Source organism: Euprymna scolopes, chromosome 30 (assembly GCF_053919585.1).
Source record: "Euprymna scolopes isolate OS-2025 chromosome 30, ASM5391958v1, whole genome shotgun sequence".
Classification (NCBI taxonomy): domain Eukaryota; kingdom Metazoa; phylum Mollusca; class Cephalopoda; order Sepiida; family Sepiolidae; genus Euprymna; species Euprymna scolopes.
Window position 1 is genome coordinate 53,826,442 of NC_136511.1, and position 18,718 is coordinate 53,845,159.

Genomic DNA, 18,718 nt, shown 5'->3' on the forward strand with positions numbered 1-18,718 from the left:
GCATTAAATACTAATCCCCATTGATCCTTATTATTCCCTTCTTCCGCGGTGAACAGATACCATAATACTTAGTTCGCTGCACTTTCTCATAACAAAAGTCTATACAACATTTCAGTCAGATCAGCTCAATAGTTTCCACGAAAACTTATAGAGTAAATGTGGTATTGTGGTGACTAGTCCTTATTAATCTCTACCAGTCACTAACTGTGCATCGAACGGATACCATAATACTTAGTTCGCTGAACTTTATTCTAAAAAAAAAGGTCTATATAGAATTTTAGCCAGATCGGCTTAGTAGTTTCCAAGAAAAAGTGGAACGGACAGACGGATAGACAAACAGGCAAACTAAGAGAAATATAAATAGTTATTATTATTATTATTATTATTATTATTATTATTATTATTGTTATTGTTATTATTATTTGGACTAATATTCTCATCTTTGTCGTTAGATTCACAGTTTCCCCAGATGTAACCTCCGACTTTCGATTTAGAATTGTTTACGTGGATACATGTCCTTATGGTTACAACGTTGGTTAGTGACAGTTATCTGAAGGTTTGTGGTAAAAGTTTCATTATAGGCGATAATAATAAAAAAAACTCTATGAATTAACACTAATACACTGTTGTGGACGATAGGGAAGAGAAAAATCTACCTCTGAGGATTCAGTTCGAAATTCGTTTCGGGTTCCTGTGTTCGATATAAACATTTCCAAGTTTGACTAGATGCACCAGAAGAAGATTGGAGGTTATATCGGCCGAGACGTTAGAAATATAATAACAAAGCTGGAAATATATATTATTTAATTGCAATTCATTATTGAGATGAGTATTAATTTATTTATTGTGCACTATTATCGTCATCTTTTTTAGTTGTTGCCTCACGAGGTTTCGGCCAACTATTCCTCTGGCCTTCGTCAAGTGGTAATCACGACGGGATATAGGAACTATGTGTCAGATGGTATCCTGTCGCGGTTACCACCTGACGAAGGCCAGAGGAATAGTTGACCGAAACCTCGTGAGGCAACAACTAAAAAAGATGAGGATAATAGTCCGCAATAAATAAATTAATAAATAAATTAATAAAGCTGGAAATATTAGAATGATAAAAACACTCTCTGAGAAATTATTATATCTGACTTTTAGTGAACTCCGAAATAGAATGCGTTAACCGTTCACATTTAGAAGTGCGACGGCTTTAAAATGTAAACATCTCTACATTTTGTTACAGTAGAGGAATTTTTTGACCCAATCACAACATTGTATTATTAAATTCGCGTTTCTAAACATATCAAATCAATTATCAAAACTGAAAATATAAAATATGAAAGTTACCTGTTGAACTTTTACTAGTAAGCCCCCCCCCCCCGGCGAGGCCCGGTCGTCAATTACGCTTAAATATGGTTCTTTCATTTATGCAGATTTTGGATTTTTTTTTTTACTTGGGAGTCACTACTCATCAAGGTCCGAATGCCATCCGAGGATAAGGATTAATGATTGTAAGGTGGTAAATTAGTGTAAATTGGGGAATGGTGTAAATTGAGAAGGATTTGATTATTTTTGAGGACGGCTCAACAAGATCTTGTTTGCACTGGATTTGAAAGCTACAATGCTGTATTCATCTGGGAAGCAGGTCAGGGGAACAGTGTTCCACAGGCGGGCAATTCTGGGAAAAACTTTGTTCGTGGAATTAACGTTTAGATTTAGGCACAGATAGAAAGTGGGGGAAATCGTATATAGTGGTTGTAGCTAGTCGAGTGTTTTTATGAAAAAGGGATAAAGGACACGCTTCTGTTCAGGACCCTGTTTGTTATTCACTAAAACGGGTGGGAACCAAGCCGCTGCTCAGTTGCTTTAAACTTGATGTACTGAGCATACGAATCTCTTGCATTCTTTATTACCTTTTTTTTACAATGGTTCCTGGCAGACCTAAAGGTGGCTTTGGTTTCACAACATCTATTACGTTGGAAGCAATGGGAATAGTGATTTCTGAGAGCAATGGCAGCGGCACATTCTGGGGTGAACCGCGGCTAACTGTTGAGCTTTTGCTAGAATTTCTGGAAGGGTATGAAGCGACCTATCTATTTATTATTATAGAGCCAATATTCTATTATTATATTGTACCCAATATATATAGTAGTGATTTCAAAAGTTAAAAACTATGACTTTGGTGCAATCACTAAGAATCGAACCCAAAATATTTAGCGCTCAATCCTTAGTCGGAAGCGTTTAAGCTATTATCATGTGGATAAGAAAACATTAAAATTTACCCGATTTCAACGTATAAATGTATATTTGCGTTTGCATACAAGAGCATTTTAAGTTGACTTATGTTTGCTAAGTTTCTTTTTTTTAATTTTAACCTCTAAGCAGTTATTTTTACTGGCTAAAGACCGAATCGAATTTGTTCTACAGGTCTATATCGTTTTAAGTCTGAAGACCAGAAATTGACAGAAGTGAAATAAAATTGTAAAATCATTTTACCAAAACATATATATATAATAGGAACTTGATGAGGGGCACTGATTCGTAACCTTGTGGGTAGAGCTGCCGATTGTCAACTCGATGGTTTAGGTTCGATCCACGGCTGTTGGATGTTACATCGGACGAAACGTTGTGAGAATAACATATAAGATGAGAATACTAATCCCAATAATCCAAATATAAATGATTGTCATGGATTGGGCTTTAGTTTTTTGTAACTTTACATTAAGGTCTTTGTCGTCCAGTTATAAGTTTCAGTTTTAAATATCATTTTCCTTGGTTCGTCACGTTTGAGATAACATATTCATCAGTTCGTCACGCTTAAGTCTAAAATTACATTTTCTATAGTCCGTCAAGCAGCACTTGGAAAGAGAGCTTACGTTGGTCTGTAACGCATCGGTTTGAAATAGCATGTTTGTTAGTTCGTCACGCTTCAGTATGAAATAACATTTTGCTTGACGCATCACACTTCAGTTTGAAATAGCATTTTCGTCGGTTTGGCATGCTTCAGTTTGGAATAGCATTTTCGTCGGTTTGGCATGCTTCAGTTTTAAATAGCATTTTCGTCGGTTTGGCATGCTTCAGTTTGGAATAGCATTTTCGTCGGTTTGGCATGCTTCAGTTTGGAATAGCATTTTCGTCGGTTTGGCATGCTTCAGTTTTAAATAGCATTTTCGTCGGTTTGGCATGCTTCAGTTTGGAATAGCATTTTCGTCGGTTTGGCATGCTTCAGTTTGGAATAGCATTTTCGTCGGTTTGGCATGCTTCAGTTTGGAATAGCATTTTCGTCGGTTTGGCATGCTTCAGTTTGGAATAGCATTTTCGTCGGTTTGGCATGCTTAAGTTTTAAATAGCATTTTCGTCGGTTTGGCATGCTTCAGTTTGGAATAGCATTTTTGTCGGTTTGGCATGCTTCAGTTTGAAATAGTATTTTCGTCGATTTTGAATGCTTCAGTTTGGAATAGCATTTTCGTCGGTTTTGAATGCTTCAGTTTGAAACAGCATTTTCGTCGGTTTTGAATGCTTCAGTTTTAAATAGCATTTTCGTCGGTTTGGCATGCTTCAGTTTGAAATAGCATTTTCGTCGGTTTGGCATGCTTCAGTTTTAAATAGCATTTTCGTCGGTTTTGAATGCTTCAGTTTGGAACAGCATTTTCATCGGTTTGGCATGCTTCAGTTTGAAATAGCATTTTCGTCGGTTTGGCATGCTTCAGTTTGGAATAGCATTTTCGTCGGTTTTGAATGCTTCAGTTTGGAACAGCATTTTCATCGGTTTGGCATGCTTCAGTTTGAAATAGCATTTTCGTCGGTTTGGCATGCTTAAGTTTTAAATAGCATTTTCGTCGGTTTGGCATGCTTCAGTTTGGAATAGCATTTTCGTCGGTTTGGCATGCTTCAGTTTGAAATAGCATTTTCGTCGGTTTGGCATGCTTCAGTTTGGAATAGCATTTTCGTCGGTTTTGAATGCTTCAGTTTGGAACAGCATTTTCATCGGTTTGGCATGCTTCAGTTTGAAATAGCATTTTCGTCGGTTTGGCATGCTTCAGTTTGGAATAGCATTTTCGTCGGTTTTGAATGCTTCAGTTTGGAACAGCATTTTCATCGGTTTGGCATGCTTCAGTTTGAAATAGCATTTTCATCGGTTTGGCATGCTTCAGTTTGAAACAGCATTTTCGTCGGTTTGGCATGCTTCAGTTTGGAATAGCATTTTCGTCGGTTTTGAATGCTTCAGTTTGAAATAGCATTTTCGTCGGTTTGGCATGCTTCAGTTTGGAATAGCATTTTCGTCGGTTTGGCATGCTTCAGTTTGAAACAGCATTTTCGTCGGTTTGGCATGCTTCAGTTTTAAATAGCATTTTCGTCGGTTTGGCATGCTTCAGTTTGAAATAGCATTTCGTCCGTTTGGCATGCTTCAGTTTTAAATAGCATTTTCGTCGGTTTGGCATGCTTCAGTTTGAAACAGCATTTTCGTCGGTTTGGCATGCTTCAGTTTTAAATAGCATTTTCGTCGGTTTGGCATGCTTCAGTTTGAAATAGCATTTCGACGGTTTGGCATGCTTCAGTTTTAAATAGCATTTTCGTCGGTTTGGCATGCTTCAGTTTGAAACAGCATTTTCGTCGGTTTGGCATGCTTCAGTTTGAAATAGCATTTTCGTCGGTTTGGCATGCTTCAGTTTGAAATAGGATTTTCGTCCGTTTGGCATGCTTCAGTTTGGAGTAGCATTTTCGTCGGTTTGTCATGCTTCAGTTTGGAATAGCATTTTCGTCGGTTTTGAATGCTTCAGTTTGAAACAGCATTTTCGTCGGTTTGGCATGCTTCAGTTTTAAAAAGCATTTTCGTCGGTTTGGCATGCTTCAGTTTGAAATAGCATTTTCGTCGGTTTTGAATGCTTCAGTTTGAAATAGCATTTTCATCGGTTTGGCATGCTTCAGTTTGAAACAGCATTTTCGTCGGTTTGGCATGCTTCAGTTTGGAATAGAATTTTCGTCGGTTTGGCATGCTTCAGTTTTAAATAGCATTTTCGTCGGTTTGGCATGCTTCAGTTTGAAATATCATTTTCGTCGGTTTGGCATGCTTCAGTTTGGAATAGCATTTTCGTCGGTTTTGAATGCTTCAGTTTGGAACAGCATTTTCGTCGGTTTGGCATGCTTCAGTTTGGAATAGCATTTTCGTCGGTTTTGAATGCTTCAGTTTGAAACAGCATTTTCGTCGGTTTGGCATGCTTCAGTTTTAAATAGCATTTTCGTCGGTTTGGCATGCTTCAGTTTGAAATAGCATTTTCGTCGGTTTTGAATGCTTCAGTTTGAAATAGCCTTTTCGTCGGTTTGGCATGTTTCAGTTTGAAATAGCATTTTCGTCGGTTTTGAATGCTTCAGTTTGAAATAGCATTTTCATCGGTTTGGCATGCTTCAGTTTGAAACAGCATTTTCGTCGGTTTGGCATGCTTCAGTTTGGAATAGCATTTTCGTCGGTTTGGCATGCTTCAGTTTTAAATAGCATTTTCGTCGGTTTGGCATGCTTCAGTTTTAAATAGCATTTTCGTCGGTTTGGCATGCTTCAGTTTGGAATAGCATTTTCGTCGGTTTTGAATGCTTCAGTTTTAAATAGCATTTTCGTCGGTTTGGCATGCTTCAGTTTGGAATAGCATTTTCGTCGGTTTGGCATGCTTCAGTTTGGAATAGCATTTTCGTCGGTTTTGAATGCTTCAGTTTGAAACAGCATTTTCGTCGGTTTGGCATGCTTCAGTTTGGAATAGCATTTTCGTCGGTTTTGAATGCTTCAGTTTTAAATCGCATTTTCGTCGGTTTGGCATGCTTCAGTTTGAAATAGCATTTTCGTCGGTTTGGCATGCTTCAGTTTGGAATAGCATTTTCGTCGGTTTTGAATGCTTCAGTTTGGAACAGCATTTTCATCGGTTTGGCATGCTTCAGTTTTAAATAGCATTTTCATCGGTTTGGCATGCTTCAGTTTGAAACAGCATTTTCGTCGGTTTAGCATGCTTCAGTTTGGAATAGCATTTTCGTCGGTTTTGAATGCTTCAGTTTGAAATAGCATTTTCGTCGGTTTGGCATGCTTCAGTTTGGAATAGCATTTTCATCGGTTTGGCATGCTTCAGTTTGAAACAGCATTTTCGTCGGTTTGGCATGCTTCAGTTTGAAATAGCATTTTCGTCGGTTTGGCATGCTTCAGTTTGGAATAGCATTTCAGACGTTAAAATTTTCCAAAAAGCTAAAAAAAAAAGAAGAAAATCAAAGATGCTAAAACATTCAGAGATAAACTAAACACATGTGATTCATTAATCCATGAATAGACAATCTTACATTGCGAACATTTATTTCCCATGAGGAATTCTCGTTGAATTCAAATTGATTCAACTTAATTCATTCAATAGCAACGCATCCATGACGAAAGCCAAAGTCTAACAAGAACAAATATTTACGAGTCCATTCAATGCGCGAGTCTAATGAGAAAAATGCTATTCAAAGTAAAGCGTGGCAAACCAACGCGAATGCTTTTCAAACATAATCATGACAGACCAACGAAATTAAACATAATCTTTACAGACGAACTGAAACATAATCTTGACATTAATTTATTTATTGCGGACTATTATCCTCATCTTTTAGTTCTTGTTTCACGACGTTTCGGACAACTATTCGTCTAGCCTTCGTCAGCTGGTTACCACGACAAATAGGAACTCCGAATCTCCTAACTGCATTCTCAGCAATTATTGCCATCCATAGTTGTTTGTCGACTCACCACGTTTTTGGCCAAACTAAGCCTATGGCCGTCTTTGTGTAGGATAGAGATGTTGAATCTCGACGGTTTCAGGTGAGCATTGTCTAAAGATCGCGGTTTCAATCCTAGATGAGAATAATAGTCCGCAATAAATAAATGAATAAATAATACACATCTCAATGCGATTTCAAACATTATCTTGACAGACGAATGAAAATGCAATTTCAAACATAATCATGGCAGACCAACGAAAATGCTATTTACAACATAATCTTAACAGACAAATGAAAATGCTATTTCAAACATTATCTTGACAGACGAATGAAAATGCAATTTCAAACATTATCTTGACAGACGAATGAAATGCAATTTCAAACATTATCTTGACAGACGAATGAAAATGCAATTTCAAGCATTATCTTGACAAACGAATGAAAATCCTATTTCAAACATAATCCTGACAGACGAATGAAAATGCTATTTCAAACATAATCTTGACAGACGAATGAAAATGCTATTTCAAACATAATCTTGACAGACGAATGAAAATGCTATTTCAAACATAATCTTGGCAGACGAATGAAAATTCTATTTCAAACATAATCATGGCATACCAACGAAAATGCTATTTATAATATGGTCATGGCAGACCAAAGAAAATTCTATTTGCAGCATAATCTTGACTGAGTAATAAAAATGCTATTTCAAATATAAAAAAAATAAAAATGCTATTCCAAACTGACGAACGAAAATGCTATTTCAGACATTATTTTGACAGACCAATGAAAATGCTATTTAAAACATAATCACGACAGACCAACGAAAATTATATTGCAAACGTAGGCGTAATAGATCAAAGGAAAAACACTAGCGAAAATCTTTTCACTGATATAGCTGAAGTCACCTTTTCTAAATGTACTCGTTTGAACTTCTCTTACATTTGGTTCACCTGATATATTTACAAGGTAGTTTTTGTGTGAGGAAAAGCACGTGTTTGGAGATCGCTATAAATAGGTTGTGCGGCAGATTTCGATGCCATCTTCATTCCAAATCATGCCCAGCCGTAGTTTGAAAATTTAAACAAATAAAACATCGATTACTATATGATAGGTGGGGGGGGGAGATAAAAATTTTGCCGAAAATTGATGTCAGTAAGTTCAAGATACTTTCGAATTAAATTGTTGTTTTACATGTTATTTTATCCATTGTGAAGGGGTGGAATCTTGCTGTTGAACTTGTTCGCGATATTTACGTTGAGGAGGTACACGTACAGGAAGTTCGCTGGAACACATTCTATTTTTCTTTACATGGTAGTCACCACCTATCAAGGCTCGGAGGTCACTTGGAGATAAGGATTATTGCTTGTACAGTAATCTATGGGATATTATCGTAGTAATTGTTAGTAATGGAGATTTGATAAAGTGTCTTACTTAAGGGGGCGGTTTATCAGGAATTTGTTTATGCTGGACTTGAAGTCATCCAAGTTGTAGTCAGATGAGAAACAAGCAAACGGAAGAGAGTTCCACAGGCCTGCATTTCTAAGAAAGAGGCTTTGTCCATGGAACCTACGCTTTGATTTAGGCACGGATAAAGAGTGGAGAAAATTATTGACAGTGGTTTCAGCTAGACAAGTGTTTTTCGTGAAAGATTGGCGAGGGGGCAGAGATTGGAGCTCAGACGAGCACTTGTCATGGAAATAACGATAAAACAAAGACAGGCTCGCACCGACTATTCTGTGGGAGAGAGTTTGCAGGGAAGAGAAAAGTGGTTGTAAAATAAGCACGACGATAGAACAGAGGCTGGGGCATGGGAAATAGTGTGTGGTCTATTATCTTGGAGCTTCTTTATCGACCTTGTCTAACATGGAACGTGTTGGGATCAAACAAAAAGATAATGCAAAGGGGAGTAACTCTATACTTCTTTGAGAAAAGTCGCCTCCCTTTGTCCGGAGTCATAAACTTTAATTTCTCGCGATTTCTCGCAGATGAACGACCGGAAGTGGACAGTGGAGGGAAAACAGAGTGACTTTGAAAATGGCGAGATGAACATCATTCCCCGTTCATCCATTTATCATATTTGGACTTCTAACTTTCATCTATTATGTTTGAATTGTAGTTACGTGTGTGTGCATGTCTCTTAATAAACGTATATCGTTATGTAACAGTGAAATGTTTCCTTAATTTGTTCATAAGTGCTACGTTTCCTTCCTTGTGAGCTGCTACAAACCAACTTAAGGTAAGATATTTTATGTTATATTGATCTGACGCATCCCACGATATAACAGAGGGACTAGTGGTTGGTACATAAAACCAGGTATGGCAAAATATCCTATGCATGGACAAGTAGTAGCTTTGTAGAAATATAAGCTAATTTATTCGGCATTATATTATTTGAAAGAGCACATGCAAAGATGTGAGAGGAATATTCTAGAGCGATCTACAAAACGTTCCATTGTGTCGCTGATTCAAATGCTGGATGTTTCCAAACAGTTACACATGAACGGATGGAGCCTCGAATTCAAAACTCGTTTATTTCAGTAGGAACATTTCCGGCTGTTTAATAGTTTGCAATCGGGAGAGGAAGAGGATGGATAGAGAATTAGCAGGACCAACAGTAAGAAGGACGACGAAGAGGAGTATCTAAAACGAGGGAAATTAGATAGGAAATATGAAATGAAGAAATACAACATTGATTTTGAATGAAAGGAATGCACACACAACTCAAGTTATTGATGTTGAAATTGAAGAAAAAAGATGCATATGATGGTGAAGAAGAGAAAAATTATAAAAATTATGATGCTGATAAAAAGAAAGAAGAAAACCATGAACAAAAACCAGGAGAAGAACAAATATGTATATATATATATATATATATATATATATATATATATATATATATATATATATATATATATATGTATGTATACACATAGTGTCGTCAAAAAGAATGTCCGCAGTTGTCAGTTTTTCAAAAACCGCAAATTTAAGCTAAATTGAATCCAATTGTTTAAACAACCTATACCTCATTTAATTCGCCTTTTATTTCTCTGTAATTTTATCAGTTCATATTTGACTATTAATTGAAGTATGCTACTGTTCATGTCAAACTTCTAATCGAGAAGGAAAACGAAACTCCGCACAATGAAAAATTGTTATCTAAATGTAATTTTACCCCCCCCCCCCACAGAAACTGCATATATATATATGCAGTTTATATATATATATATATATATATATATATATATATATATACATATATATATATATATATATATATATTTAGGGGATTAGAACAAGAGTCTAAAGAGCAAGGTATATTAACTACATTTACCATCCCAATGAATGCATTGACGATGATACGTATGACTTTTAGAAAGCGAACCATTAAAAGATACATCTGCCTTACTTAAAAAATGATAGGTTTATTTTTGGTGTCTTTAGAAAAAAACCCCACCCAATAGTTTTGCTGATGAGAAGACTTTGTTTCAAAAAACTATATGTTAAAATTATTGTCCAAGACTCATTGTCTATCACAATAAAAACATCGTTTCCGAAACGATCGTACAATTTATTGATTTGTTTGTTAACGATTTTTAATTTTTAATTTTAATTATAAATTATCAATCATCTTAATATATATATATATATATATATATATATATATATATATATATATATATATATATATATATATGGTTGTCTCTAATATTATTTGCAGTAACAAGTAGTGAATTTATAGTCATCAATAGTATGATTATACACGAACAAACAATAGGTTCAGGTCATTATTTCTTACATATATTAGTTATAGCCGTGAAAGAGTTAAAAAGAAAAACAGGAGCTAAAATAAAGCAAAAACATGTATTGCAAACCATACAAGAGGTGGGTAATAATAAAATAAATATTTATTAATTTTGAACTATCAGTAAAGCTAAAATCTAAATATTCTCCCCCACATTTTATGTTTGCGATAATATATGCACATTTTACATGCGTTTCTTACGGGACAAAATAGCAACTTCATGGTTAAATATTTTGAGATTTATAAAGAATTGAAGAATTGGAATCGGTATTTGTATCGGAATCGGGAATTTTGTACGGAATCGGTAATTGTATCGGAATCCGGAAAAATATTGGAATCGTTCGATCAATAACATATATATATATATATATATATATATATATATATATATATATATATATATATATGTGTGTGTGTGTGTGTGTGTGTGTGTGTGTGTGTGTGTGTGTGTGTGTGAAAACATAATAATACTGTAATTAAAATTTTCTTGTTTTCTATTGTATTCAGCATCATATTAAATCAAATTCTTTGATGTGGTGTTTCGGCTTTGCTTTAATGGCATTTTGATATGCAATATTAATTACGAATTCTTCGTATCTAAATAACAGGAATCGCTTGATTTAATTTCTAATTATCTGTTCGATTCAAAATTTTTCAAACAATAATTCAAAATCATGATTTTGTCCCACGAAAATATTGCAATTTTCATAAATGCGCAATTCGTACTCACTATCTTATTATGCAACATCTACACACAATAGGTTCGCGAGTCCTGGGTATTTGGTTTGATTTTATGAAATGCCTATGTTGAAACTTGGTCCACCAAATTATTAAATGCACCAAACAGTGATGCTATTGTTTTTCCTTTTCCTATACAAAACCCAATCATGTTCTGCGAAGCAAACAAAAAAACAACAACAACAACAACAAGAAAACAAACAAAATAAGAAACAGTTTTATATACGAAACAACCAAACCAAACACCATTAATAAATATTTAAAGATATAAATAACTTGAAGCATAAACATTTTGACCAAAATGATTGAACCTGCAGAAAGAAATGTGGAAGGTCTCCAGTGAGATAGAGATGGAACTTTCGAGAGGGGAAATGTTCTTACTTATATTAGCCAGTTATGACAGACCGAATAATCATTAATTGTATGGACTAAACATATAAGAACTTAATAGTGTAATAAGTCCGAACAGTTACAGGAAGTGCTAGGGAGGATAAGGCGAAAACTGCCTTTCCGTTTTCAACTGTCCATAGGTCTAGAAGAAAAACTTTGGGAGTACTATAACACCTTCGGGTGTAGCGCGCTGTTAGAAAATAAGAAACTACTAGTGTTTGTTTCTATACCCTTCTGGGACCGGAAAAGCCGATACGAAGTTTATTAGGCTATCACCTTACCTGTCCCCTACCAGCTGGGCACATCCAAGTCGGGTTTAGGAGCCAGATATCAGGTAAAATCGAAATATATATCCTTCAACGTGGCTAGGGATAGATTTATGCTATTGAGCGGGCAAAAGGCTAAGAAATATCAGACCTGTTGTCTGGGGACCTGTCGATCCGAAAACCTTATATATGTGGCAAAAGATCACGATTTGTGCGTGCTGGCGCTATACCAACAGGACGAAGAAATAGTAGAAAAAGTGTGTCGAGTCGAGGTCACAAGAGGGAAGTTACTACCTCCGGCTGTAACGTGTGGTAGAAGTTACATGGATTAATGGTCCAAAGTGTGCGGTGATACTGCCGCCTGTACGATCAAAGTGACGCCACCCGTGACTATGGTAGAATAGGACAAAGGTTGCGGAGTCTACGGAACGAGTGTAGGTTTGCCCGCATATTACCAGTCTGAGGAGAGCTATCTAATGAAAGTGCCTGATTTGGAACAAGTAACCTCACCAAATTGTGGACTCAACTGTCCGACAAAATTCTCCACAAGCTAAACTCGAATTGTCAAAAATCTTAAAGAAAATAGATAGTGTAAATTCGGGGGAAGTTGCAGAATCGTATGGAAGACCTAGCTGTTAAAGAATCAAAGATCAACTCCCATACAGTAATAATGGTGGGAAGTATGATAAGCATGATAATGGTCTTGATTGTGATGTTGCTAGCGGCAATGTGGTAAGTTAGAAGCGAGTGAAAGGGCTGAACAGTAAGAAACGTCTAAAGGTTGCCTGCACCGGCGGCGAAGGTGGCCCTCGTCAAAACTCACTTGAAGCCAAGATTACCCCACCTAGAGCAGATGCAGACTTCGATGCCACCCAAGTGGAAGAAATATTCTGAACACGAAGATCCAGAAGATGAACAAATGAAACAAATAATATTGACTTTGATTTTTTTTTTATGTGGCTTCTTTTTTTTACGGGAAAATGAACCGATAGACTGCACTATATGAACTTTGACCTCACAAAAGGCAATTGTCTAAGGTGAGATAATTGAAAAAAATAAATAAAAAGCAAATGATCGTCCGTAGACTGAGTACATGCTCTTTTTGCAGGGAAATGAACTGGACGAACTGTATCGTAAAAACACTTTGACCTCAGAAAAGACAACGGGCTAAGGGGAGATAATCGAAAAAAATAATTGATAGACTGATTGCCTGTTTTTTTTTTTTTTGCATTGAGAGGTAAAGACATTTTAAAGGAGAGACAGGGTACATGTAATAAAAACGAGAGAGGGATAGATAGAAGAAGATAGATTGAGAGATAGAGAGAGGTTGACATTTATACTGTTTGACAGTTCTGGGAGTGTTTCTATAACATTGAAACATATATTTCTTAACACATATTTTTGAGATGAGAATTTTCAGTCTTTTATCATGATGAAAGAACAGTCATTACTTATAATAGCTGAGGGGGAGACGCATTCTTAAGATGATAGGGACACATTCTTAGATGAGTTTATACACAAGTTCTTATAACTACAGATGAGTGGAACACAAGTCTTATAATACAAATTCACAATACCTTTGTCTGTTAAATAACATAACAGGGTGACGACAATTACAAAAATATGATGTTCGTTTATTCCATTCGACTGGTAAATGGCTCCCATCAAGGAATTCAAAGCTCTACGTGATTTCTTTCTTCCAACCCTCGCTTCCAAGGTGGATGTCAGCTCTGTCTGTCCGACCCTGTCTGACCTCTGACGTCTGTCTTCTCTCCTGACTTACTGACTTCTTTCTCTCTGCCAAGCTCAAACTATGCCGTCATTGCAACAACGGGCATATCGATCCCGTGGCCTGACATGCCTCACATGTCTAAGTATGCATTGTTCCTTACATGCTTACAAAGACAGATTTCTCTAACCTAATTTTCGATTAACCCACTTCACAAATATGTTTAACATTTTCTATTGTTCGGATTTAGATAACCTCAATTTTAATTTAATTTCATTAACAGAAAAAAATATTGCATCATCACATTCCTTTTTTCAATAACATTACTAACAATGCATTCCTTTCCAATAACATTCTGTATTATTTATTTTAACTTATGATCGGAATTCTCAATTCCAAATCTAGCTTCCCAAGTTCGAATTCTCGGCTATTCTATCTCATATTTACTCACTTACAAGAACAGGCGACTGTTCCTTAACACAATTCCGGGCAATTCTCGATTGCCTTGCTGATTCCATTTGTTTGATTTATGTCTCAAACCAAAATAAGGAAAAATAGCTTCTACTTAACGGATTTGGGGATTGATTATAATATTTGATAATAATATTTTTTTGTGAAAGAACTCATTGAATTGGGGAAGACAGAATTAACGTTGTTTTGTCTAAACTTGGAAACCAGTATTGACCCGAAGGTCAATCTCCAAGGGTTGCACAGCATGAGAAGCTTTCGATGGAAAGTTACTTAATTAATATTTACAAATTGTTTGACCAAATTGGCCAATCAGGGTAAATTCAATTTTGATAATGCAGAGGCTGATTGGAGACTTCAGACCCTGTCAGGCCTTCCCCGCTTCTTCACGATAAGAATACAAGTGAGAGTGAATTTTGGCAGTTGAACGGTCGACTTGAGTTGAATTGGGGTGTAAACAGAGTTTGAATTAGCTCCTCCATCCACGCCGCCCGCTACTCCTCACTCTCACTAATCACAGGCGACAGAAGAGAGAGAAAGAGAGAGAGAGAGAGAGAGAGAGAATTGCTCTTGACATATCAAAGGACTTTGATAGAGTATGGCCTAAAGGTTTATTTCACAAGATCTCCAGCTACGGTATAGCTGGAAGTGTCTTCCCAATTACTAAATCATTTCTCTCTGATAGGTTCATAAGAATATTGGTTGATGGGCAGAAATCAGAATCTCTTAGTATTAATGCTGGAGTCCCTCAGGGGTCCATCCTAGGCCCAAATCTCTTCCTGATCTACATTAATGATCTTCCAAATCACATCCTTACATCATTTGTAGACATTTATGCTGATAACACTACTATCTATGGTATCACATCTAAGACCGTAAACGACCAAGTTCTCTCTGATTATCTCTCTGATCTTGAGCAAGTGGTACAATGGGGAAAGAGGTGACTTGTTACTTTCAATGCATCTAAAACCAAGCTTTTATCTTTACATAATAAATGCTCTGATCTCCATCTGGCATCAATTGAAATAAATGGCTCTCGTCTTGGGGAGACGTCATTTTTTGAAAAGTTTCTGGGTTTGACCTTTACTCCTGATCTTAAATGGAACACATATATTAAATCCGTTGTCAAGGCCGCTGGATAAATCGTGGGATCTTTCTATCGATCCAGTAGATATCTCACTGATGATGCAATTCTCTATCTATATAAAAGCCAGGCATGTTCAAGAATGGAGTACTGTTGCCACATCTGGGCGGGAGCTGATAGAAAGGACTTATTCTGCCTTGATAGAGTTAAAAAAACACTTCGTAGCCTCGTAGGAGATGTCCTTTTCTCTTCCCTGCAAACTCTATGTCACAGAAAAGATGTTGCGAGTTTGTCTCTGCGGTATCGTTATTTGCATGGAAAGTGTTCGACTGGGCTTCAGTCTATGGCCCCCCTCGCCAAACTTTCACAAGAAATACTCGTTTAGCTGAAAACACTATTAATAATTCTCCTCACTCTTTATCTGTGCCTAAACCTAAACGTAGATTCCATGAACGAAGATTCTTTCTTAGAACTGCACGCCTGTGGAATTGTCTTCCGTTTTCCTGCTTTCCGGCTGACTACAATATGGTTGTCTTCAAGTCTAACCGTAAACAACTTTTTGACAAACCGTTCAAACAAGTTTTTGGTGAACCGTTTCATATAAGTTAACAAATTTACCAAATTTCCATTATTAACGATTACTATATTGTCCAATTTCTACTGTACACTCTTTAACCTTTATCATCGAGTGGTCTCTGGCCTTGATAAGTGGTGATGCCTACGCAAAAAAAGAAAAATAAGAAACAATCGTGCATCGCAATAGATTATTTTGTTTTCTGAACGAACTTTTACTCGCGACTGTAAATATGTTGCGTTGTACAAAAATGCGTAATTTTTCCATTTAATTTCACTGTATAATCAACAAAACATTATACTCCTGAGTTTTTTTTTTTTAATAATTAATACTTGTAAAAACAAGAACTGTCTACGGAATTTGTGACTTAACTACCAAACGAAACTGTCTACTTGAATTAATTTTTTTCAGGAGACATCAAGCGGAAAGGGGGCTCACCTAAATCAATGCCGGATACAGACTGCAGCACACGTCACAGCTTTTTCCCCGAAAAAGATATAAAGAAGTTTACGATTAAAAAGCTTTTTTTCCATAATTTATAGGATTCGGCACTAAATAACCTGAAAAAAGTTAATATGCCGTAAAATAAAATAACCAACATCCAAGTCATAAAAGCAATATTACTCCGATAAATCACATTTTGCTCTAACTGAAACATACTGTGATTACTATACGGTATAATCACGTCTACACAATGGTTCAGGTTAGATTACCAAATTAAGTAAATAGGAACGTGGTCAGTATTAGATGGATGAAGATTTAGGAATACAAGACGCTGTATGTGGGAGGACGGTGACATTTCTGCGAAAAAACGTTGTCAAACAGATGGGCAAACACTTTACACAACATGCAGTGCATAGCGTTGTGATAATGACCCAAACCCTAGATGACAGACATCAATTCGAAGGAAGGATACCAGAGAGGTGTTCCTTTCCCACGGGTCATGAAATACCCTAATAATGATAAAAATAATTTTATTATCCCCGGAAAGACTTACTGCCGGATTTTATGATTTTCTCCAAAAAAGAGAATTTTGTTAAATAACTAATATTAACATATTTAACGCTTGGTGCAATACATAAATTTTAACGCTCCTCAACTAAGTAATCCTTTCATCCTTTAAAATATAATGCTGTAAATATTATGATGGATATATATATATATATATATATATATATATATATATATATATATATATATATATATATATATATATACTAGCCGTGACCCGTTGGGTCAGTATGTTATATTAGCTATGGAATTAATGTATGAGCGTGACACTTGTGACGTAAAGAAGAAAAGGTTTTTGTGTCATAACAGAAACATTTCTATGAAAGTATATTAAAATGAAAAAAGAATATAGATAAATTTCTCTGAGTCGTTCTGTTTATAATTGTTTATTTTTGAAAAAAAAACTTACATCCATTGAATTATAAGTGCTTTGCCATACTTACAGGTACTGAACAGATACCATAATACTTTAAGTTAAATTCAAGTTTTGATATTTCTTTTAATTTAAACGTGAAAAGAAAAAAAAATTGGGACGCTAAAAACGTACACAGTAAAACAATACGTTTTATTGTCGCGTTGTTTATTTTTAATGCAAATTAAAACAATATATTTTTGTGATTATTCATTTATGTTGGGAGTGTATAAGAAAATGTATGAAAGTGTTTTTAAGAAATGTTATTAAAAAATGGAGAATAAATTTAACAAAAAATTAAGAAGGTGGGTAAATCGCTGTTATGGTTGTCAACGGGTTAAAGCAGATTTATTTGTAAGAAAATTACGTTAAAATAATTTAAACGTAATACGGAAATGAACAATGTGAAAATAAAATGCAGAAAGTATTAACAATTATTTATTTTGCTAATTTAAACGATAAAAAATAATTGGTGCGCTGAAAAGGTACACAGTAAAACAATACCTTTTATTGTCGCGTTGATTATTTAAGTACGCATGCATAACCGGAAGTGGTAAACCGCATATTGGGTTACAACACCCGTTACAAGGTCATTTAAGTTTTATAATTATATAGATTTATGTATATATATATATATATATATATATATATATATATATGTAAAGTAAAAGATAGTCACACGTTTCGAAGACACTTTTTAAAAGTAAAATTTAATTGAGAAATTTTTGAAAACTTTGAAGTGTCGAATACAATGATAAAATCATTGTTTATTGCTTTTTTTTTTTTTTTTTTTGTAAGTCCTATATTTCGCTAATACATAGCCTCATCAGAGTCGAAAGTCCGGTTCGTGAATTTCTTTTTCATTTTCTTCGCCATAACACCAAAAGCAATAAACAATGATTTTATCATTGTACCTATTTACTACGCCTCCCCACGGGACAGAGTTAGACACCATGGTCGTTTTTTAACGTGGAGAAAAGGTACAAAAATAAAAATTGTCTCAGTCGTGAAGGATTTCTCCTCCACTGAAAGAGAACGAGAAATGGTGCTGCATCTGAAGAACAGATACTACACTTTGATCTTGGCCAAAAGGCCAAGTAATCATTGTATTCGACACTTCAAAGTTTCCAAAATTTCTCAATTAAATATATATATATATTTCGTATATACATATTATATATATTATACGTATACATATTTATATATAGATTTATGTATATATATATATATATATATATATATTTCGTATATACATATTATATATATTATACGTATATATATTTATATATGCATTTATGTATATAAATATATATTATACGTATTTATATATATTTTTATATATATGTTAATGTAGAAGAAATTTAGAAGGCTATCATAATGCGAGGAATGGAATGTAGCCAGTGTTGAGGAAGAAAGACGAAAACAAGTGACAATTTACAAATTAATAAGTGTATACATATATGGCTACATATACATATAGTCATTCAATTGTGTTAAGTCTCATTATCTTACTTGTAAGGT

General features: G+C 35.2%; 1 pseudogene; it reads right to left on the reverse strand.

Moving 5' to 3' along the window:
* Positions 1-18,172: 18,172 nt before the first annotated feature.
* Positions 18,173-18,302, reverse strand: LOC145255054 (U2 spliceosomal RNA; annotated as a pseudogene).
* Positions 18,303-18,718: the final 416 nt, after the last annotated feature.